This window comes from Meleagris gallopavo, chromosome 20 (assembly GCF_000146605.3).
Source record: "Meleagris gallopavo isolate NT-WF06-2002-E0010 breed Aviagen turkey brand Nicholas breeding stock chromosome 20, Turkey_5.1, whole genome shotgun sequence".
Taxonomy (NCBI): domain Eukaryota; kingdom Metazoa; phylum Chordata; class Aves; order Galliformes; family Phasianidae; genus Meleagris; species Meleagris gallopavo.
Genome location: NC_015030.2, coordinates 3,483,091 through 3,507,727, shown reverse-complemented (window position 1 = coordinate 3,507,727; position 24,637 = coordinate 3,483,091). Strand labels below are relative to the sequence as shown.

Below are 24,637 nucleotides of genomic sequence, written 5' to 3'. Positions count from 1 at the left end.
GAACACAGATCAAAGCAGAGCTGCATTACAACCTCACCTACAGAGAAAAGCTGATTTTAAGAAGAAAAAGGAAAAAGAAAGAGAATATATATTATTTTTTAAAGAAGAATTTAGAGATTGGTTCAAAAACTCTTTTTTATTGTCGTTTACAGCGAAGCCATTTGAATAGAAGAGCTTCTCCTTCAGCACTCAGGGGCACTTAAAGCTCTGACCAATGCAACAAAGGGACCCCCAGAAACCCCACAGCATGGGAGTGGAAACAACGGCCTCAAACTTCACACAGAAAGCCCTTCCACAGCCGGAACCAACGCCCGCCAAAGGAAAAGTGATTTAGCACAAACTGGAGAGAGCCACCTCAACTTTGGGACTGCAAGGAGCGAAACCACAGCTATGGGGCTACAGAAGGAAAGCAGCAGAGGAAGGAGGTGGTTTCTGGCTCAGCATCAGCCTCTCCTCCACCCCGTTCCTCCCTGCTCTCCACCGAGACGGCGAGACGGGCAGACGGTGGAATTCCTCCTGGCTGCCCCACGGCAGCTGCACTGCCCAGATGGGATTTGCAAAGCCCTTGCCTGGTTTAAGTAGATTATATAAGGGAAGAAAGGTGTTTTCATGGCAATGTAACTATCAGGCATAGTGGATCTTGCTGCTAAATCCTGCTGAAGTTAAGGCAATTGGAGAGGGCTTCATCTCCTGCTTAGTCAGTAAAACACCACCATCTTGTTTCCAATAATAAAGGAGCTTTAAGACAGATTTGCCATTCTGCAGAGAAAATACCTTTCTTTTCCTAGAGGTGAAGACAAGGCAGCGAAGCAACTGCTCTATGCAAGGCAGTTCTGAGAGGTAAGAGCAAGATGGTATTCAGAAGAAGCGTTAAAATGCATTAACTTGGCAACCCACGTCACACTCCTTCCTACCTGCAATAGTTTCCTCCTCTGAACCCCAGGCTGATGCCTTCCAGTCACATCCCTTCCTCTCGCCATTACTGCAAGCTAGTGTTATTAACATGAATGCTAATGCAGGGCACATTCTAAGCCCCAAATGCAGAAATCAGAGTCCTTATCTTGGTTCCAACATTGCTGATGCTGATGATGAAGATGAGTTTATACATCAAATAGTTCATAGTAAGTCATGGGAATTTCAAGGTTCCCAACCAACTCTATGAAAAATACATTCAGTAAAAGCATTACTTCACAAGTTTAGATATCAGGAAGTTTCACTCTGCTCCTACAATACATGTGGCCATAAAGCCACATACTCAGGTAATAAAACTCACTCACTATTTGAAAACATCTGCACAAACCACTGTTTGAACTACTTTTCTTCAAGTATTTTTCCTTCTATGGAAATAATCTCACTTCTGATGATGACAGCTCTCTTCTGGACTATTGCATTTCAAGGCTTTGCAAGCTGGAAGAGGACCCTTCAAGGGCACCAGCCCTGCTCTGTCACTGCTGCACAGCAATGACCCATTGCACTACAATAGCATAACAGAGTACGGAGAAAAGCAGCACTTCTCACCCTGCACAACAGAGATGACTGCATTGGCACAAGCCCCAAAGGAAGAGAGCCTGGGGAGACGTTAGAAGTGCCATCAGTTGAATGGATCAAGAGAAGATTAGAAACAACAGGGAGCAGCCCTAGGTGCCCAGATGTGACAATCCCCAAAATTCGTGGTGTTAAACTCAACTCAGCCAAGGATCCCACCTTGCTGCTACGCATAGTCACCTATTTTGCAGGTTTGTACCAAACCAAGTTCCCAGCACGCTTGGGAACTTGCAGCAGTCTTTCTTCAAAGACCAACCTTGCCATTCAGCAAACCATGGCAGCTAACTAACTCATCACCTGCCCAAGCTGCCTGCACACATTCCTCTTCCCCAATTAAAGTGATTTCTCTCATCACCCCACTTCTCCTGAGTTAACAATGACACTCAGTGGCCAGGAGGATTCCCTGCAGTCTACACTCGTGCTACAGCAGCCAACAATTAACACCCATTATATAGACAACAAACAAATAACTTCCATGAGTTTCAGAATCCTAAGACAGAGCTCAAATTATACAGAAAGATCACGGAAGGAAAGACTTAAGAAAACGCTGAATAAAAACCACAATCTTTTTTCTTTTTTCTTTTTTCTTTTTTTTTTTTCAGTTTGTGCAGTGACCTGGGAAATATTTTCCATCTATCCACATCCAGGCTATAAAAGAACAGAGAAGAAGAGGCAAAGGCAGCTCTAGATCAAACCATTAAACAGGCACATTCAGGCACCTGCAGTCAAAGCAAATCACACTGCTGCCATACGAGTCCAAACCACGAGCTGTAGAGTTGCATATTTATAACATAAAACTTCTGTTCTTTTATCCTCCCCCATCACCAGGCGAGGTTGCCTCGAGAGCTTTGTCCCCTACTTCCCTTGCACAACAGAATTTTTATCTGCGCTTCAGTTCTGATAAGTTGAAGCCCGATGGATAAGCCAAACAGGATCAAAAGAAAACGCTACTGTGCATGGACAAATAGGTGATGAATAACTTGGCTCTGCTCTCAAGCAGCATTTAATCAGAAGGTATGAAGGATTCCTATACATCTCTCCAGCAACACCAATCACATGGTGTGATCCCTTTCAGCTTTGATCTGAGCCCTACGCTGTTCTTCCAATGAACGTAACCTTTGATTTACAGCACTCTTGCACTAGCAGAAAGCAAGAAGTAATTAGATGGCATGATTCAGCTATTGTAACATCAGGTATTTTCTATAACATGCTTCTCATAGTCATTCTCCTCCCTAAAGTGCTGTTGTGCTTATTATTTTTCAGGAAATGGTTTGATGGGTTCTTTTTTCCCCCCTCAGTATACCTGGATTGTGCCTTAGGCAGAAGCAAAAAAAAAAAAAAAACAAAAAACAAGAAGGAATTATTCTTTCAATTTATGTCACAATGTAAAACACATGTAATTTGGAGTACCTGCATACCCTGACAGAATCTTAAAATGTGTATTTTAATCCTCCTAACAATAACGTTTCTGCCCATATAAAACTGCTTGCTTCTCTCTGAACTAGAATATTAACACAACACAATGGACTTGATGTTCTTAGAGGCGTTTTCCAGCCTTAATGATTCTATGGGAAAGGTTTCCATCCTATTTATTTGCAAAGGAATTCATTTAAATGTTATAAGGGGTTATATATCCTTTTCATTGTAGGATAACTGTATTTTTCATCGTTCCAGTGAGAACATCAGTAAGATACACCTTATTATTAAACATTATTACAGCTGTCAAGCACCCAAAAGATGGGAAACGCAAGAAATTCAGTTTGCCTCCTAGCAGGCACACATTATAATACTAAGTTTGTAATAGGATCCGTCTTTTAGTGCAGTGAATTTTTAATGCCCAGAATTGCACTCACTGAGCATACCTTGGGCACCATGACTTCATAGAATCACAGAATTGTTTGAGTTGGAAGGAACCTTTAAAGGTCATCTAATCCAACAGGGACAAAAATTTAAGGTTCCTCGCTGGCTACGCCTGCATCTCTCCATGGCCTGACCCCACTGCATGAAGCACATCTTTGGGAATGCCCACCACGAACTATAGCTGGAGGAACTGCAATAAATCACCAGAAGAATAAGAAGAGCGTTCAAAATAAAGAATGTGTGGCTGATCACCACTCATGAAACCCATTACTTGAGCAGTTTCTCCAGTATCACATCTGAAGCCGACTATCATTTGGAGAGGAATTGAACTGGCACAGGACTCCCTACAATGAAGAACCTTTGTGTCCTCTGCAAAGGTGGCCCATGTGTCACCTAGCCATGGGTGAGAGCTGTGAGACACTCAAATATGCTTAAGGACAGAATTCTAAAGGCATCATAGGCTCACTGAATCATTAAGGTTGGAAAAGACCACTAAGATCATCTAGTCCAACCATCAACCCATCATCCATGCCCACTAAACCATGTCTCTCAGTGCCACATCAGTCTTATCTGGTTTGCATACACCCAGTATAAACTGTCACAGTTCGGTGCTGAAGAACAAACTGTGTCTGCTCACTGGGCCTTTCTCAGAGCTAGAGATGCTTCATAATTAGCACCATCTCTTTCAGGTAAATAACAGCCTAGAAACAGCATCCTTCATCTCCCTCCTTCCTCCCCATTTACCATTCTAATGATGGAGAAATAAATCGAAATGCTCTAGTGTAAAGAAGCATGAGAGGAATGGGATTCTACCTCCCATGATACATCAATCAGATTCACTGACCAAAAAAACATTTTTGATTATTAAACAGACATTTAAATTATAATTCAGAATGTCTCCTGCTGCCGAAACAAGAGAACTCAGTTTTGCAAAGCTCCAACACATTAACATAAACCCCCACTAGATTAATCAACTAAGAAAGAAAGCAAAGTGACCCAACGTCTGACTTCTGCCCACAATATTCAGCTTCCAATGTTAGATTTACACCAGGGGAGAATTAAGTTAGGGAAGAAATCAGCTTTTTACAGATTTGCAGATGGAAATGTGCTGCACATTAACCTACTGCCTTGGTTACATCGGACACACCAGCCAAGCAGGTCAGTTTATTTACATGGAAAGTGCTGAGCATCTAATTGCATAGCAGGACCATCTAATTGCATAGCAGAACCATGCTATCCAGGTAATTAGAGGCTACCTGACAACTAATTATTTTTTTCTTTTTCCCCAACCCTCAAGGCCGAAGCTGCTACACAGCACTGATTGCACTCCAACTTTACTCAAACAACCTGTGATAAATACACAGTTAACCAAAAAGTCCATTTAGCAAATAATAGCTGCTATTAATATTAATGGCATATGCACTTTGCTGGGAAAATTACTGCACGTGGTATTTACTTACCAACACACCTGCAAGGCTGCTGAAAAGCAGATGAAGGTCAGGCAGAAGTTAAGCACGTTATTTGGGTCCAGGCCTTGCTTAGTTTAGATAACCCAGCAAGAATGGCTGGCTTGAGCTGGGAAGGCTCTTGTACAGGTGCCCCCTGAGTTCTCTTTTCAAAAAAGTCAAACACCCACCCTAGTGAGGGTTCCCACATTGGGCTTTTAGGAGGTGCCTCCATCCCAGCATGCACCAACAGTGCTCAGCTGCTAGTGGATGGGTTCTACCAGATGGAGACAGCCAAGAAGGAGCTGCTTCCTGACCAGGAGAAGCAGGAACGCTCCCTCCAGATCTCCCAATCTCTTTCTCCACATGCCTTATGCAAAACACAGCTTTTATCCAGACCTGGACCAGCAATGTGGATGGAAACCATCATCTTTCCTACTCCATCTTTCAGAAGCCCAATCTGTTTCCTGAAAATATACGGGCTTAGTCCTCTCCCTTCTTAATTCTGCTTCAAAATTGCACCTTGGGACGTTGGAATAAAAGTACAAGCAGAAAATAAAGAGATCATCAAAAGAGGAGCTATGAGCAGAGACATGAGAAAGGCATACTATGTCACAACATAATAAAAATAATTCTTTCCTGGCATCTTACCCATTGAAATCAAAGCATTTCATAATAGCAAACATTATCATCTATTTACAACAGAAAGAACTGAGGCACAGCAAAACCTTATCCAAAACCCAGCGAGCTGGTAAGAGGGACAGGAATGGCACCAACCTCCTGCTCTACAGCCAGCTCTGCACCATCCAGGAAAACCACACAGCTGACAGGTAGCCAGGAAAACTGGAACACTGAGGGTGAAGAGCAATGGAAGAGCTGTGTGCTGCTCAGTCACTGTGCATGACATTTGATTTTTCTAGCTTTGAATAACTGCAGTACGTCTTCATCAGTCCCAGACAGAATGAGATGGATTGAGCTCAAGAAATGCCTTCCCCCCGCCACCCCATCTTCAGTGCAGTTTTTCTGTTCAGTCACACTGGCACTGCACAAACCTGACTGGGTGAGGTTTGTGCCAGAGCTCTCTGTATTTTTCTGCACACAGTAATACCAAAATAACGAATACACCTCTGAGAGCCATCCCACTGAGACAAAACTGGGCAAGTATTGAAGTATTTATCCAAGCTGTAACTCCTAAGTGTTCAGATTGGATCCAGCAGGTATCTTTTTCACATGAAGAATTTCAACAGCAAAAAGAGGGATCGCTATGGATTAAAAAAATCTTATCTCTCTGCTTCCTTATAGCCAAAAACTGAATTATTTTTGGAAATAAAGCATTGGAAACAGACATTTTTCAGCCAAACCCCACAAAAGCTCAGCTTTGCCCAAGAACAACTTGCTTTCAGTTGTCTGAAAAAAAGCTGAAAGGGTTTGTGCATACCCATTCTTTTGGAATCAAGAATCCAGCATTCCATTGGGAAGCACCGGCAGCCTTCACTCAGGCAAAGAAGTGCAGCGGGACACCTGGGGACAGATCCTGCAGGAGTTGGACCCAATGATACTTATGGATTCCTTTCAACTCAGGATATTTCACGGCTCTCTGCCTCAGCAGGACACGCAGCTATCTGACACCCAGAGCATGGCCTGGGTACAAAGAAAGTCCGCCAGCTTCTCCAAAACCTCCACCTATTCTTCAGTCCTTCAGTGCACAAACGCAGCAATGCGGATGTTACAAACAAATACAGCGCTCTCCAAAGCAATAAAGGCTCTTTGTTTCGCAGCATAAATGCATTACTGTGCAGAGGGCCAACCCCAAAGGATCGTCTCTCAAAGCACCCTCGGGCACGATGGTGTCACTTGGAGTAGAAATGCTAAGATTGACAAACAAGTGACTCATCTGCTGGGCATCGCCGAGCTGCACTCGCTCCAACATCATCTCTGCAGAGGTTGCCAGAATATGCGAATTGCCTTGATGTGAAGACATTTCTGAACCAAGTCTGTGCGTGTACAAGGAGCGCAGAGGAAGCTCCGTATCACTTTTTTTTTGGGCTCACTTTGATTCAAGTGTTTTCATCCTATTCAAGGCAAAGAGCCGTGCAGACAAATGGTTCCAGCTGTGAGAACTGCCCGGGCACTGCTTTCATGGGATGGTGCACAGAGGTCACATCCAGGCTGGTCCCCATCACAACCACTGCCAGCACCAGCAGTGTCCCCACGCATTCACCAGGGTCAGACCTGGACTGACTGCTCCTAAGCACCCTGACCGTATTGTACAAACTTTGTGCCAGATTTAAAACTTATTACATAAATTTTTAGCAGACTTGAAGCAATTTGAGGCTGGAAATATGATTCCGGGGAAGACTTAGCAGAGATTTCTGATATGGAGAAATAGTGAAGCTCTGGATGGGCTCAGCACTGCTCGGCTGTCTCACTGCCCCCAACCTCCTAAATAAACAGCAGGCACTGTTGGGCTGTGGCTCCATCCCAGTACCAGCCTGGAGGGAATTCACGTCCATGAGCCCAGCATAAGATGACATGCTTATGTAACAGAACAGTTTATATGGCACTGGAGGCCTCCAGGCACTACTTTAATGCCTCATAAACTCGCCGGCTATGGGGCACTGCATATTTGTGCTCCCCTGATCACTATTTCAAGGTTTGCTGGGATTTTCATGCAGCGCTGATGCGTTTTATTTAAAATCAAAGTGTAATTCCATACCACATAACTTCATTGCTTTGTCAACATGCAAAAAGAAATCAAACATTGCATTCCCGTTCACCACCTTTTTCATGCACATCAAATCTATTTCATTAAATTATGCAGAGAGCTGAAAACAACAGCCATCCAGCACCTGCTGCAGGGCCGGCACCACGGCCACGCAGTGTTCCCTCGTTTCTCTGTGAGGTTTTGTCATCTCATGGACTCAGACAAGCAGAAAGCACCAGGCAGAGCACGCTGGGCTGATGAAAACCACAGCACCTCCTGGGCTCACTCCCAGAGCATCCAAATCAACATCCCGCAGAGTTCTTTGTTATTAGCCACGGGCTGAAATCAGCAATGACTTGCTTCCAGATGAGCTCATTGGCTTATGAAACACAGACTAATAAAGATGACAACTGTGATGTGTGATCAGGGCACACATCAGCTTTAGCACTGATGGGGCCAAGTTTTAGGGAGCTCAGTCTCTGCCAGTACTCAGGCTTTGACTTCTCTAAGCCCAACCCAGCTCTGTTTACAAAAGTACTTCAGTCACTTGGGGAAGGTTCTCCAAGGGCTTAACCTTGTGATGGAAAGTTAGTTGGTTTCTACCCAAAACCAAACCACTCAGCCAGGACACCTCAGCCTTGAATTCACTCCAGGTAAGATCAGCAGCAGATGATAGTGCCACGCTCCATAAATGTCACATAACGAGGCCAGAAATGCTTCTGCTGCTATCAATTATAAAGGACAAGGACTGCTGTGCTCATCTGCTCCTGAGCCAGAGAGCACAGCAGGAGCACTCCAGGTTGAAGCTGTCATGAATCATCCCTGTGCAGTCTGAAATGCACATCTTTAGAAGCCATTTTCCTCTGGAAAAGGACTTTTGAACTAGATCTACACTAGAGCACACTTGGGAAGGAAGCCAGGTACCAGTGCAGGATGGGTGTTGCAGAAGCGCTCAAGGAGCTGTGGTTTGGGTACCAGCCTGGGGCTGTGCCAAAACTGGACACCATACAAACACTGTACAGAGCCTTCACCTCTCCCCAAGACCCAAAACAATGTTAGAGTTTGGACTCTTGCTGATTACCATCCCAGCTTTGAAGAGTTTCTTTCGTATTTTCTGGTTTTGAAAGATGTAGTAATAAGGCTGCCCGAGAGGAGGAAAGGACCTTTTGAGTGGTAGGGCTCTCGATGAATCATTGGACCATTTGGTAACCAAATACAGGATTGTTTTATTCATATTGATTAAGTCTTTTTTTTTTTTTTTTTTTTTTGCATCCCCCTGAAGAGTTTCAAAAAACAGCACTTAAAAATAATTTCCAAAGAGTTGATGGAGGACTGTGGAGAAAATAGTCAGAAATTTTGTAATCATGTCCTGGCTAGATACCCCTAAAAATCAGAGGTGTGTTCTAAAGCTCAATATCTCTGCCTTTGGAAAAGAGAGGGCTTTATCCCAAGTTGTGCTTCTCGAAAAAAAACACCTGTGTCTGTTTGGGAAGTGGGAATGGACCCGGAACCAAACAAGGGGTGCTGCTTGACACCAATCACAGGAAGGGATGCTCCATTTCCAGACACTGGGACAAACCCAATGAAAATACAGGGAACTAGGATGGGTCAGTCTGGAGAAGAAGAGGCTCAGGGGAGACATTACTGCTCCCTACAATTCCCTGACAGGAGGTTGTGCTGAGATGGGGGTTGGCCTCTGCTCCCAGGAAACAGCAATCGGATGAGTGGTAATGGCCTTAAGTTGCATCAACAGGGGATAAGGTTGGATCTTAGGAAGAATTTCTCCTCTGAAAGAGCAGTGATGCAGTGGCACAGGCTGCCCAGGGGGGTGGTGGAGTCACCATCCTTGGAGGTGTCCAAGAACCATGGAGGTGTAGCACTGAGGGATGTGGTCAGGGTGGGTTGGTGGGTTGGTTTTGGACTTGGGGATCTGAGCGGTCTTTTCCAACCTTAGTGATTCTATGCTAGAAGGTCCACAAAAAATAATTTGCTGGGAGTTTTTTTTGTTTGTTTTGATGTCTTAATAAAAGAGAATTAAAGGGAAATTATGAAGTACCTTTTTATCTTCGTCAGGGTCAGAAACCACCATAATGACATCCTTTATATAAATACACATGATGCATTCAGTCTTTGTTGAAGTGGTGGATTTCTTTCCAGTAATTTAATAGTTGAATGAATTTATCATGCAAAAACCAAGCTGCCATCGCTGATATTCACACTGAGCTACTGGAGAGATTTCACAAAATCTACTTGCATTTGACATGCCTCCCAGCTCCAAGCAATGAGTACACATTCCATGGGACTGTTTGTTCCTGGAAAATGCAGCCCCAGCTCAACTTCTTGTATCAGTGTCTAGAACAAACATTGTGTACTTACAAACAGTATCTTAATTGACTACATGAAACAAACAGAATATTTCCTCCAAATATGCATGTATTTTCCACATCTCCTACCATATTGTCAAGCATAGGCATTAGGAAAGAAATAAATGCCTGAACACATCAAATAAATGCATCGTACCCAAACTCTGCAATGTAGATACAGGTTTTATGCCTGGATCTCTACCCAGGTACCAATGAAATCTGACATTTTTTTCTGGCATGAAGGAAAGCGTGCGTCTCAAGAGAGGCGTGCTGTGAATCAGAGTGCTGTCACTTCACTCTGAACGAGGCTGTGACCTACTGTGCATCTTCAACTTCTTGAGTACTCCTTAACCCTATAGTATTTCCTTCATGCAAACCAAAGGTTGAAGCTTATTACTGCATTTTAATACTCCAAATAACTTCTAATGCTCTGAGCGTGACTCTTCACATTTTTCTTTAATTCCAAACTTTCAAAGACTGGGAATAAATCTCCAGTGATAGGGCAAAATGATGGCTTCTCACACCATGCCCTGAAATTCTATGCAGCTCTTATTTACACACATCTCCATCAGAAGTCACGGATGCTTGAATTAATTTTGGTTAGGGATTAGTAGAAGATACAAAGCACCGTTATTAAGCAGTAAAACTAATTAAATTTCAACAGCATGGAAAATAATATCAGATAATATCAGTAGAAAAATGTTAATTCCCAAAAATGCCATTCTCAGTGCCCAGGGGGCTCCTTTACACCAACAACAGTGGGAGCATTTAAATCACACACTTCTGAAATGAAAGTAGTGCTGAAGAGATGTCCCAAATAATCAGGTACACTGACTGAATAGCCCCATTCAAAAGGGGGCACAACACCAGAGATACCTCATCCTGCTGGATGTCACACATATGAGCCTAACAGAACCATAGAATGGTTGGAGTTGGAAGGGCCCCATAAAGGCCATCTGGTCCCACTCCCTGCACTGAGCAGGGACACCCACAGCTCCATCAGTACTCACAGCCCATCCTCTGACCTTGGCTGTCTGCAGGGATGGGGCACCACCACCTCTCTGAGCAATAACAACTTACAGCCCCCTCCATTTCAGTTTAAGTCTGTTCAAGGAAAGAAGAATAAATATTCCCATAGTTTGAGTTATGCAACTATTTTGTCCCCGAGAAAGAAACTCCACTGCAATTGGACTTTCCTGCATGCACATTTTCTGACTGTTGCCTTGTATTTTCATAACCAGATCAGGGGTGGGGGCTGCTATGGATCCTTCTTGACTGTTCCGTACACATTTAATTATGTTTTTCCTTTCTGCAAAATCCCCTAATGCCCAGATTAATTATGGCTGATGGACAGCCTCCTTTTTCCTGACATTCTCAGTTCAGTTTTATTTATCTATGTACATACATATAATCATAGAATCATTATGGTTGGAAGGACCAAGCAGATCATCAAACCCAGACATCAGCCCATGCCTTTGACCACTCTAGACCATGTCACTCAGCACAACATCCACCCTTTTCTTGAAAACCTCCAGGGATGGCAACTCCACGACCTCCCTGGGCATTTTTCCCCAATATCTCACCACTCCAACCACTTCCCCTCACTTTTATGATGTCAGACTTTCATATAATGTATTACTTAGTTCAGAGTAGAGCATCTAAAATCCATTTTTATATTTATGTTGAAGCACTGAAGCTGCCAAACCCACTGAAGACCACGGTGTCCAAATCAGAAGTTATTTTGGCAGTGCACAAAGATACATGTGATGTGTCCGGCACAACAACAAAAGATCCATCAGCTTTTTCTAACAGGAGGTATTTTTCTTAAGTGCAAAATATTTAACACTGCAACAGCTGCTAAACTCATTAAGCAGCCCAGACAATGATCACACCATTACCATAATTCCATTTAAAACACTTGCCTCTTTTCAGAGGCAAAATGATGTACTCATTAGAACACATTTCTGATGGTTAGCATCCTTATTTGTTGTGAGGGCGAGAAGTGAATCAAAACTTAGTCATTTTCCTTTGATTAAAGATCCAATTAGAAAAATCAATGACTTACTGAGGTCACAAGATTTCCATGTCCCGATCTTTTCACTAAGACTAACGACAACAAATTTCGTTTGACTTCAAAACCTGAGCAAATTGGGCTCCTTTTTTGTGAACTAGCACCAGTATGAGCTTTGTTAATCGTGTCATGGAATCATTAAGATCACCAAGTCCAACCATCAACCCATCGCCACCATACTACTAACCATGTCCCTCAGCACCACATCTCAGTGGTTCTTGAAAACCTCCAGAGAGGCAGTCTACTCTATTTACAATTAAAATTATTTCTCTCATGGCTTGTAGGTGTTTAGAAAATGCACATTTTAAAGCTGACAGGTAGGAGATATAACCACATACAACATCATGCCCAGCCAGAACAGGCTGCCCAGAGAGGTTGTGGATGCCCCATCCCTGGAGGTGTTCAAGGCCTGGTTGGATGGAGCCCTGGGCAGCCTGGTCTGGTATTAAATGTGGAGCTTGGTGGCCCTGCCTGGGGCAGGAGGGTTGGAGATTCATGATCCTTGGAGTCCCTTCCAACCCAAGCCATTCTGTGATTCTATTAACCATCTCTTGCAATTCAAGAACTAGAAAACATCACTTGAAATGACAGGGCAAAAGGCTGTAAACAAAGACCAGGTGGTACTTTATGGCAACGATAAGTAATAAAAATGGGGAGTGGGCTGTGCTGGGTTTTATAGTCAAAAGCCAATGAGGAGCCAACATTGCCAAGACCACATCTCCCAATGTCTGAGGATCAATATACACAGGGATTTCTGCTCTCTTACTCTCAAAGATTCATAAAAGTGCCCAGAAGTGCTTTCCTCAAGATCCCACAGCATTAAGTCTAGGAAGAACATGAACTTCATTATCCCAAGAGCTCAGTATTTCTTTCACGTTAGGGATTTTTCTTTTCTCTCACAGAAGAATCAGGGCAAGAACTGAGGACTATACCCAGAGATAACACAGCTCAAGTCAGCCCACAGCATAACATACAGAAAACATCGTCAGGATGTTCATAATGACATCTTACAAGTAGAAGAAATGCATGCAGGCAAACCTGTTCAAATGTAACCTGGAGCAAAAGCAATCCTTTAGTCACCCACACATGCTTGCCCATCTCTGATTTCAGGCTACAAAAGCTTGGATTCAGGCTGACACAAAAGACTGAAGCAATAGAATGGGAAGAAATGCAATTAGCAAGCTGGGCAGGCCCTGGGAGCGGCATGAGGGGGGTGGTAAATGTCCCAAAGTAAAGATCAATGGTTAGAAGATAAAAGTATTGGTTTTGGAGTCTAAATGCGCTGTACAGTTAGAGTAACAAGTATTTCCAAGACTGTCAAAAGTTATAAGTCCTTGTTTGCAGACAATGTGTGGCTCCTATCTGACAGCAGACGCACTGGTCATAAATCAGATAGCTTTTACAAACTGACCTGCTCCAAGAAGATTTCCAATACCTACCTGGGGCTATTCCCCCTTATTTGGAAACTCCCAGCAGCAATTTGGCAGCTCCCAGAAGCATAACAATAGCAATAACATGTTTATTAGCATACAATCATAAACATAAAACCCAAATAAGTAATCATCAGTACAAAGCATGGATTTGATGGAGGTGGTGGAGTCACTGTGCCTGGAGGTGTTCAGGAACTGTGGAGATGTGGCACTGGGGGATGTGGTCAGTGGACTTGGTGGGGGTGGGTTGGACTTGGTGATCTGAGAGGTCTTTTTCAATCTTAATGATTTTATGATCTTAAAACTTAAAAATGATTGACATGTCTTCATGCCGTTTAAAGAGATTTTTTGGTATTAAATAATCATAATAACAGAAGTTATACTAAAAGTAACTCAGGGACCAGGGAAACATGGGAGTTTTTGCCTCATGATGAAGACACAAAGCTACAGAGCATCCATAATATGCATTGGTGAAATCTATCCCTCCACTTACTACAAATGAGATTAAAAACAATGATGTTTCAGTGTGATTTCTGTCGTGATTCACTCTTCTAATCTGACCAGTAGAGACAATGTTACATACTTGCTAGGAAGCTCTTCACTTGGAACTGGAACACAAGAGGTCTTCCTGCTTTCTCCAGTTGTTAAAGAAGATGCCCATCACAAATGGTCCATTAAGGAAAACTGGATTTAAGAGATTACTAGCGTGTTGGCATATCACACTTGGTTTTACTCCTACTATAATAAGCAGCACTTTAAATGAATTAATAGTGAGAACTACGTTTGTCATTCAGTCATTCCTACTGTGATTGTCATGCTTTATGCATGGTTAAGGTCATAGTTGCAGCAAAATCACCACCCCCATCCCCATAGGGGCCACCTTGCCCCAACCCCCCTCATGCCATCAGTAGCCCCAGGCCCTGCCCAATCCATACGAATGCCTGACATTTAGTTCTTGGCTCCATCTGCTTGAGAAGAGCTTTCCCTCTGCTGCTTTCAGTACGCAGCAGCTCTCTTCCTGCAGTGACAGCATATGGCAGGAAGCAATGACTTCTGCCAGGGTGCCAAACACCATTTGTTAGGCTCATAGCATAATTTTTGCTGCTGCAGCCACCAGCATGGAGAGGGTTTGCTGACTTTCAGCTGTGCACCGAGATACCCCACTGCCCAATTCCTAACAGATGGGTTTGCACCAACAAACCATGCTCCTCTTTCCCAACCTGGAACGTTGTAGCCTGCATTCCTGGCCCAGCCTGATGTCCTCACCCAATGTCCCTCTGCACCAACCCAGGGTTCACCAGGCACCTTTCAAAAATTTGCACATGCTTGGGAAAGAGACATTCTGTCTCACCAAAGGCCACAGAGCCTCTATGGCCTCCAATTAGATGCTCCTGCCATGGCTTCCCCACCACCTGAAAGGTTTCCAAACAGTGCAACCCTGCCTCCAGCAAATCCTTCTGGAACCCTTCTTGTTCTCAATAAATAAAGCCAGAAAGTGCTCTTTGCAGGTTGCTATAGAAGCACTGCTGACAGCTCAGTGACATTTCTCTGTCAATTCCTCTCATTGCTCCAGCATGAGAAAAGAAAAAAGAAGGGACAAAGAGAAATTATGTCTTTGTTGTTGTTGTTGTTGCTTCTCCTAATTACTGTGATAGTAGCTAGAGTGAAAACATTAAAAACAAATATTTCTGGTCCATCACAATATCTCTTCCTCCTTCACAAAGAAAAAGCCATTTGATAATCCCACTAGATTTCTTGACACTGAAGCCAAGAAATGTAATAGCTAACAGCCACTTCCAAAATATGTTTAAATTCCAAACAGAGCACTCAGAATCTTCAGAAACAGAGAATATAAAGAAAAAAAAACATAGCAACAACAACAATAAAAACCCAACAACCCACATTATAAAGATTGTGACATTTTTCAGATGCAGTGGTGGTGATGATGACCAGGTAGGGTACGATATCGTCTACCTACATGCACTACTGTGCAATTATAGTGCATAGATCTTTGCAGACCCTCCAGAAAATTAACAAGACTCACCCATAGATTGGATGGGGCCCTGGTGCCTGATCAACTCTGCCTGCAGTAATGGGGCTGGAACTGGATGGTCTTTGAGGTCCCTTTCAACCCAAGACATTCAGTGATTCTATGACTCAAACAAACAAAAACTCTTAAGGAGTTATTCCTTAAATGGATCCCATTTTTAGCAACCATCTCCTTCTTCTGATGACAGTGAATACAGTGCCAACATTTTGTTTCTGAAACATGGCTGCTACTGTCAGCACATTTTGACTCAGTGGCACGTCATATACAACTGTAGGTGACAGTTTTTGATTTCTGCTTGTGCAAACCATGGGCTCATTCCAAATCCACTTATCACAGCCTGTGGCAAGGGGGATTGGCACTTGATGATCCTTGAGGTCCCTTCCAACCCAAGCCATCCTATGACTATGATCTACCAATGCAACAAGTGAAGTATCATAAAATTCGATTTAGTTAAATAAGAAATCCATACTCTGCTTCCAAGAGCCATGAATAGGGTGATATGCCTGAGTCAAATTCTGACTTGATATTTCTTTCAGCTGGAGGTGTTCCAGAATCACAGAGATGTGGACATGGTCAGTGGGCATGGTGGGGATGGGTTGGCAATGGAATTAGTGATCTTAGTGATCTTCTCCAACTGTAACAATTCTATGACTTTTTTTCCCCACACTGAAAGATAAGGCAGAATCAAAAACAATAATTTGTATTACAAATTCCATTTCATTGCTCTCCTTTTAATTTATAGATTCAGGTTTCTTCTGCCTGCCATATAAAACTTTCCTGTTCAACCCATTGTAGAGAACATGCTTTAGCAGGGCAGTTGGACTCAATGACCTCTAGAGGTCCCTTCCAACCCCTATGATTCTATGAAAACTGCTGGGTTTACATGTTTGTTGACATGCTGCTACTGGTGCAGCCACATTGCAAGTTCTGCATTTCAATTGCAACAGGAAGAACTGCCCTGAATTCACCAGCCCAGCAGAACTAACTCACAGCATGGCTGCCAACAGCTTCACAAGGCATTAATCAGGGGTCAACACCATTTCTCCATAAGAGAATGACAAAGGTTAATTTGTAACACAATTGGCTAAATTGCTAGAAATTCTGTGACAAAATAAAAACACACAGAAACGACTGATACCTCAAAGCCTGGTCTAATTAGCACAGATGGAGAGCAGGGAGAAGGTCAGGCTGGATAACAACTGCTGGAGAGAAAGAAGGGCTTGTATCAGTGAGATGCTCAAGTTGCTTTTGTACCTCCAGATATGATCTGCTGCACTCCCTATGACTTCAGTAGCCTCTCAGTGCTGTTAGGAGGCTTTCCTCACTTATAATTCGCCAGGCATGGGTGGCAGGAGGGAGCTGAGATTCGTGCAGAAGAGGCTCTTCAGTTCCAGATTTGTATGTCATGCAACACTTTGTTTGTGGCAAGGTCTCCAAAGGGTACAGTGGAGCAGGAACAACAAGTTAAAGATAGGCAGATGTCTTCATTACCAAGTTTCAGGCTCCAGCCTGGCCTTTGGTGACATGGCCCTGGGATAAAACCTCTTGTTTTCTCTCTCATTATTGTTTTCTGCAAAATGGATGCTGTCAAGGCAGAAGAGGAAATATAATGTATGAAAAGCAGCACTTTGAGATGAAGGACTTTTCACACCGCCTTGCCAACCACAGCCATGCCTTCAGCTCCTTGGAAACATCACTCCAACCACTCAGAACGCGTTAAGAAGTACCAGCTAATGTTATTCTCAAAGATCTGTATGGATCTGGAAAAATCCGGAAGGTTGAGCTTTTAATTGGAATATACACAGGGGGCCTGGGAACAGAAAGAGGTATGATAGGATTACTCCTTTTAAATACTGAGAAAATCAAGATTTCTTCACCTTCTCTGGAAGCCTCTCTTAAGAGCTCAAGCAGTTAAAGAGGTAAACTTTATGTCCTCAGGGAAAGAAGGAGTGATATTTAATCAGTAACAGCCTTAATCTTTACTGCATATTGAGTCTACCTATTGATTTTCAAAAGTTAAGAATCTATTTCACTGGAGACCTGTGTGCAGCCCAATTAAAACCACTTTCTCCACCAATTACGTAACACATGACTGCAATAAACACCACCTGGCAGGTCAGCTACTGTGGGCCTGTACTTGCTTTGCTGGGTTTACACGATAGCCAGAGACCAGCCATTGTGTCCAAGGAGCAGCATCATAGAGTCATAGGGGATGGAAGGGACCTGGGGAGATCACTGAGGTCAACCTTTTTGGGTGATGCTTGTTCATGTACATTGAATTATCCAGTTCTCTGGGAGACAACAGCACGGAGTCCACTTGCAGCTCACATTTGGGCTTCACTACGGTCAGAAGGGAAGGAGCCAGCAGCAAAAGAAATGGGCTACCCTTTGCACTCTTATTTTGCTCCATGAAATAACAGAACCACTGAAACATTTATGCACAGAAGCTCCCATACGCTGACTCTTTTAAACCCTTCTTCCATCAGAAAGATGTGGTTTAAAATAAAATAAATATTTTTATATGGAAAATACCGTTTGACAGCACACTCACAATCAACCTGAACAAACTTCTGTTTTTAATCTGAGAACATAAGTACTCCTTTGGGGAAAAAAGAAGAAACTTAAAAGGTGAGAGGAAACAAAATCCAGAAAAGGAAAATGGAAAAGTCAATACATGAGCTGCCAAAGTGGCACTGGAAATTTATAGCAAGCGTGCTTTTGTTTGGGAACCACTCCAGGAAGCACGGAAGGTGGAAGCAGCTGGTCCATGTTTACACAGCCACTCAGAGGATCAAAACCCAGGAAGGTTCAGCTCAGCTCAGAGTGTTTCCAGTGCTCTGGCAGCAGTCACCAGACCGAGAGGCCTCGGAGCAGTGGTTTCTCTGGAGCAGCAGTGGTTCCTCTTGCTCTGTGCAGGACTGTTTCACATCATAACTCATCGCAGGTTCTGTTGTGGTAAGGGCATCACACACATTCCCCCATCCGGTGCAATATGTCTCCTTGGGCTGCATGTCTTCATCACCTCCCATGGGTTCACACTGGTTATGACAACAAGAGAGCATTACAGACAACAACCTCTCCTTCAGCTCTGATATCTCTGCAGCAGTTGAACCCCAAGCTGAGTCCTCTCTTGCTCCTTGAATAAGACCTCACAAAGGACAAGAGAGACGTGTTCCTAAATACACCTTAACCAATTAAGTTTATCCTCGTGAAGTCAAAGTTACTCCTGGGGAGAAGAAAACAGCCACATTCCCTCCTTGGCAAGCCAGGCAATTAGAAGAAGACTCTTGTTTGCACACAAGTGGTTGAGCTACGATCACTCTTTCCAAGGCCAAACCACACCGATTTCTACATGATGATGATGATTCTTCCATTCATGAGAGCTCATTCATCCCTCATGGCAGCGTCAAGAATAGCAGTAAGCCTTGATACTTCTCCCAGAAATGACTACACTTACAAAAGTGCACTGAAGTGAAAGGATATTGCATTTTTTCCTTTTCTTTTTATTAGGATTTCTTTCTGGCTCACTCCTTCCAAATCCAATTTTCAACAAATCCAAGAATTTCTGACACTGCAGTAGCTCATATTCCCCCTCTGCCCTCAGTTTCCCAGTGAGGATTTCATTACAACCTCTGTCCTCCCCATATTCTTTCTCAAGTTTCAAGAACTGGAATGAAGTGTTTAAATGCACAGCAGTCATCTGCTCTACCATTTTGTTTCATTCAGAGAAGCTTTGCAAGAGATAATGGGTGCTGAATATCAGTAAAATTGCATAACCCAGCCACCCACCATCAGGCTGCTTCACTCAAATTTGGCTATATCTTCCCCTTGCCAAACTGTTCTTGCAGCAGGCCCCTCACTTGGCAGAAGTGCTGCTGCTATTCTGGCTGTAGAACACATTTAAGGGGAACACTTTGTTCCACTGTGTCAAATTTATTCTCAGCAAACCCTTCTTTCCCACTTGCCACACTCCCTACTCCTTTCTGGAAAAAGACACTGACATCAGATCAGCCCCAGCCCCTCTCCTGCCTCATCCAGCAGCCAGCTCCACCACACCGCCATTCCTTGGAAACCCTGAACAAATGTCAGATCCTGCTGCTGGAACCACCTATTCTGATGTAATTTGTCCCAAAGGACAGCGTGAAAAAAGCCCAGTAAGGGATGCAGAGTGACAGGAGATGTGCTCAAAAGCTGATCTTCAGCCCAGATCTGAGTTTTTATGCAACCATGAAAACGTCATGTGTCACTCTTATGCCTTGGTTCCTACTATACAAACTGTGCATCATAAAATCCCTACAAGAGATCAGTGGACAGAATTAGAGGAGAAAATTTTTCTGTTTGTTTGTTTTTTTTCCTCTCTCAGCACAGCTGGAGAATGCTGTACCAACCTGCTCTGCTCCCCACTCAAGGCATCACCATCCCAGGTTGTCCAGAGAGGCAATGGTTTTCTATTCCTGCAGATAGCCAAGGTCAGAAGATGGGCTGTGAGCACTGATGGAGCTGTAGGTGTCCCTGTTCGGTGCAGGGGTGGCACCAGATGGCCTTTATGGGTCCCTTTCAACCCCAACCATTCTGTGATTCTATGACCTCCATTGAGACTCAGGGACTAAAAGGACAGTGAGGGCTGCTTTGAACACAGACCTCTGAAAAGAATGGAAAAAATTATTAATTTAATTTACAAGAAGTGCTGCTAATCCCACTAACGATTCACAGAACACATTCCTTATTCCATGAACAAATCTAAGAGGCAACTGCTTCAATACCAAATGGGGGCACTGGGAATTAAAAAAATCATACAAACGCTGTGATGTAGACTGCCCCCATCTCCCAAACAAAGTCATGCAGACACAAACACATGCTGAAACGTAAGAAACAGAAGAGCATCCACCACAGAGAGTGGAATAGCATGACTTACAACATTACCAGCACTTACATCTAACTTCACCTTAAAATCATTCACCCTTTCAGAGCTTGTGGTGCTGCTGAGTGATTTCTATTCCACGAGATTACTTTCTAAACGGAAAAGCACTCTCAAGTTATGATAATAATGAGAGAAGTCTGTGATAGCATTTAAAATCACCCATTTCTCTTTTGAAAAAAAAAGAGTCTAAGTATGCTCTACATACCGACTTATAAACTGCTTCAAGTTGGTTCTCTGTGATGAATTTAATCCCAGGGCAGCTCCCTCAGCTCCAGCTTACGTGGATCTGTACAATGCTCTGTTGTGCTCTGGGCATTGGTTTGAGATCCCCCAACAGAACACACCTGAGAGCAATCTGGTAATTAACTGAGGTTAACCTCAGCTGGGTTCCCAAAGGGGCAAATGACTCAAAGTTGAAAGGCCTCCTGATACAACCACAGCCTGACAGCCTTTGGGCAAGGGTGATTATGGGCTGGAGGACACCTGAGTGATGGGGTCAATTAATGGCAGAGAGAAGGGCATGCTTGAAGCATACGAAGATGCACCTCTTTTAGTACATAATCACTGTGTTCTCTGAGCCTGCCAGAATGCAATCAGCCAAAAAAACTACTAAGGACACAGAACTGTGTTTGGTTTCTTTAATAAACTGTTCTAACATCACACTGCTTGAAGAAAAAGTGCTCTTGTGATCTCTATTGCTGCTCCTGGGTCTGCTGTCCAGGCTGGTTTCTGTGCAGGCCTATCAAAACTGAACATCTGGTGAAATGGCATTTTTTTCTTCCTAATATACAGCAGTAAACGTTACTGTTAGAGAAAGGAAATTTGCACTTCTCTGTTGGGAAATGACATGATCAGAGGAATAAGTGACACCAAACTGAATATTCATCCTTTGTGTTCCTGGTTCTTAGAATAGAGCTGAAGTAACTTGAAAGGGACAAACAGGGACCTTCCAGAAAACCAACACTGCAATGTTAGAATAATTCCTGGCACTCTCTTACCTTACTGATGAAGTCTCAGGTGAGCTTCAGACTTAAATAACCCCATAGCTGCAGCACAGCCTGAGCTCAGGCAGACACCTGAGGAAAACACGTTGAACTTAGTGTTATTACTTAGCACTGATGATGATTTAGGTTGATTGGTTTCTGAATGAAATCATCCATTTAAGATACTTCTATCTCCAGAAAATTAAAGGTAAAGATCCTGAAAATCAGCACACCCATTTCCTAAGGGTGAGGGTGAACAATATAAGTAGGGAAGGAGTGTGGGGGAAGTAAACCCCAGCTGTCCAGGCAATGGAATATATAAAATTAAAGTAAATAAGTAAATAGAGATGCAGGAGAGAATAAAGAAGCAAAGGAGCCCAGGGGTAAGAAACTTCTATAGGAGACAGAGCGTACAACTGCCTGCTTCCCTCTCTGGCAGCAGCAGCTTTGCATGTTTCTCAAATCAGAAGCATCAAATGCTGTAGACTTTCAGCACCTTCCACAGAGCTTCTGAGTTCTGCAGATGAAGTGATGCTGTACGCCCTGCCAGAGCCACACAGCCCCAGACTTCCCAAAGACAACTGGTTTTCGGCGGTGTATCTTAAGGATTAGACCCCATCCCTCACAGGGTAAAGCTTAATGAATGTGTGCCTTATCAGATGGCTGGAACAGCTGGAAGTAGTAATGTGCCATAATGTAAAGAAGCAGTAAAATGCATCCTAATGACTGTCACTCAGCCAGCAGTTGCTGTGCAATGTGAATAAGAAACACTTTGAATCCTTTCTAAATAACTGGCGCTATGTGTTTATGCAGGACTGGAATTGCATATTAAGACACACCTGGTTTATTCTTCAGAAGCAATGTGTATTTACGATGCCTGTGATAGCTGTATAGATTCAAACCTCATTTTTTTAAATGATTAATTGGGTATTTAATTAGCATGCATTAACATATGAGTTATATACATCCTAGTTGTGAATGCAAATATAATTCTAATAATTACATGATTAGTTATGCTTCCAAGAGCCTAATACATAATGCAGTGCAGGCAGCTTCCCTTGCTGGAGAAAAATAGCACAGAATACATGGAGTGTAACTTTGAAAAAATGCTTACATTCCATTTTCAGAATGGAATTGGGTCTACAACAAGCGTTCTGAGGCTTCTTAGTGGCCCAGCCCAACGGAACACCTCCATGCCCATCCCTGCAGACAGCCACGGTCAGGGCTCTGAGCACTGAAGGAGCTGTGGGTGTCCCTGCTCAGTGCAGGAGTGCGAGATGGCCTTTAGGGGTCTCTTCCAACTCCAATCATCCTGTGGTTCTACAATTCTTTCTGGAATATAAGTAAGGCTCTTTTGCAGCAGCGAGATTTCTCCTGCTGCTGCTAGGTAAAGCTGCTGCCGTCCTTGTGTGTGCTCCCCCTGAGCACTGAGGAAGGCAGAGAAATCCCAGCTCCTCTTCTGGGCTTCAGCAAAAAATGCTCCCCATAATTGGTGCCTGTGAAACAAAACTGTCAGGACAATTCTCAGCTGCCATGCTGCCTCCTATCCCTCCTTTCCAAGAGTCCCACACCTCATATTCACATGCTTTTGGACCAGCTGTTGCATACTTTAAGGTATTTCTATTTCTATCTACAGCTTGTGGTATGGGAACTCTGCCCAGAGCTGTGGGTGCCCCATGGCCAGGATGGATGGGGCCCTGGGCAGTCTGAGCTGGTGAGGACACCCAGGGCTTGGAACTGGATAATCTTTCATGTCCCTTTCAATCCAACCATTCCACGATCCTACAAAAAGGAGATCACCCTATTTGGCTATGGCTGCACAAATGAGGACTTACTGCTGGAGACGTGTCCTTCACATCAAACCCACCATGGGGGGAAGCATCACCAAAGCATCTCTTCTGAAGACGCCTGGACAACAGCAGTGCCCAGGCTACCTACCCCCCTTTATCAACCCTAGGTACATTTATATTAAAAGGACGCATTAATATTGCATGCTTTGAGAGTAAATACACATGAATTATTGCTGACGGTGAAGGCAAAGGCATGAATTCCCATCAGGAAGAGGGGAACAGCTTTATGGCTCTGGGGTCAGGGACATGCCTACTGCACCACGAGCGGCTCAGATGGCACAGCAGGTTTGGATGTTCCCTTCGCCGTATGTCACATACTTCAGAGCTTTTGTGCAAACTGCCAGGAGACGAGGAAAATACAGCATTACTGGGGGAAAATCAAATATTCCATTTTCTAGACAAAGTGTAGGAGCTCTGGGCTGTCTTTGGTAATAAAAGTATTAGTGTTTCTACATAAATGTGCTGGCCTAGTCCCAGGCTGATTAGTGAAGAATAACAAGCCTACCTGGCCATCTGCAGCCTGCAGGGAAAGAGCTGTGCTCTTGGAGTTTTTAAAAACTGATTTTCTGACGGTATGCAATCTGCACTGAAATAAAAAATTGGCTTCAATCCTATTCCAAGAAATAAATGAACAGATCCCTGCGGTTCCTTTATCCTTGCTCCACTCTCCTTGCATCCATTCACACCCAGCATGGCCAGCACAGCACCCACGGGTGAGCCCCAGGGGAGCCCCCAGCTCAGCATGACCCAGCACAGAGTGAGGCTTCTGCTCTGCTGGGTCAAGGCTTTTTAAATCAACTGGAAGGCAGATGTAAAGGAAGACAAAGTCTGGGGCCTGATCCAAAGGCAATGGAAAGCCTGGGACAAAAAGGACTTCACTGCGCTCACTAAGCCCGTGTGAGCACCCACCCAGCTGCAGTTTGCAGTGGCTGAAATCTCCCTTCAGCAGGGACATCTGACAGTGATAGGCTCTGACACACACCCTCAGATCACTGCACCAGTTAGAATGAAAATACAACAAACAGTTCACAGCTTCTCCAGAGGCACCACAACCTGGAGGCGGAAGTCAGCATACGGAAAATTCCTGGCAGCGAGTGGAGTCACTGCTCTGCTCTGCACTGTGCACCTGCACAAGTCTGCAGGAGGGAGATAACGGAGAGAGATGTTGCTGAATGCAGGCACCCATCAGCCTGGCCCTGACAGCTGTGCCAGCAGTGGGGTTACTGCAGGAGACATGCACATCCTGCAGAACATCCTCGCTGCCACGTCAGAATCATAGTCATAGAATGGCTTTGGTTGGAGGGGACCTTAAAGACCATCCAGTTCTGACCCTCTGCTGCAGGCTGGGTGCCACTCACAGCTCGGGCTGCACAGGGCCCATCCAACCTGGCCTTGAATGCCTCCAGAATCACTGA

At 43.9% G+C, this 24,637-nt stretch overlaps 1 long non-coding RNA gene across 1 annotated transcript; it reads right to left on the bottom strand.

Moving 5' to 3' along the window:
* Positions 1 to 16,092: 16,092 nt before the first annotated feature.
* Positions 16,093 to 21,143, bottom strand: LOC109370541. Its single transcript, XR_002120781.2, has 3 exons — positions 20,595 to 21,143; positions 19,857 to 20,111; positions 16,093 to 18,506 (listed from the first exon to the last, which is right to left on the bottom strand). It is a non-coding gene; the product is annotated as an uncharacterized LOC109370541 (long non-coding RNA).
* Positions 21,144 to 24,637: the final 3,494 nt, after the last annotated feature.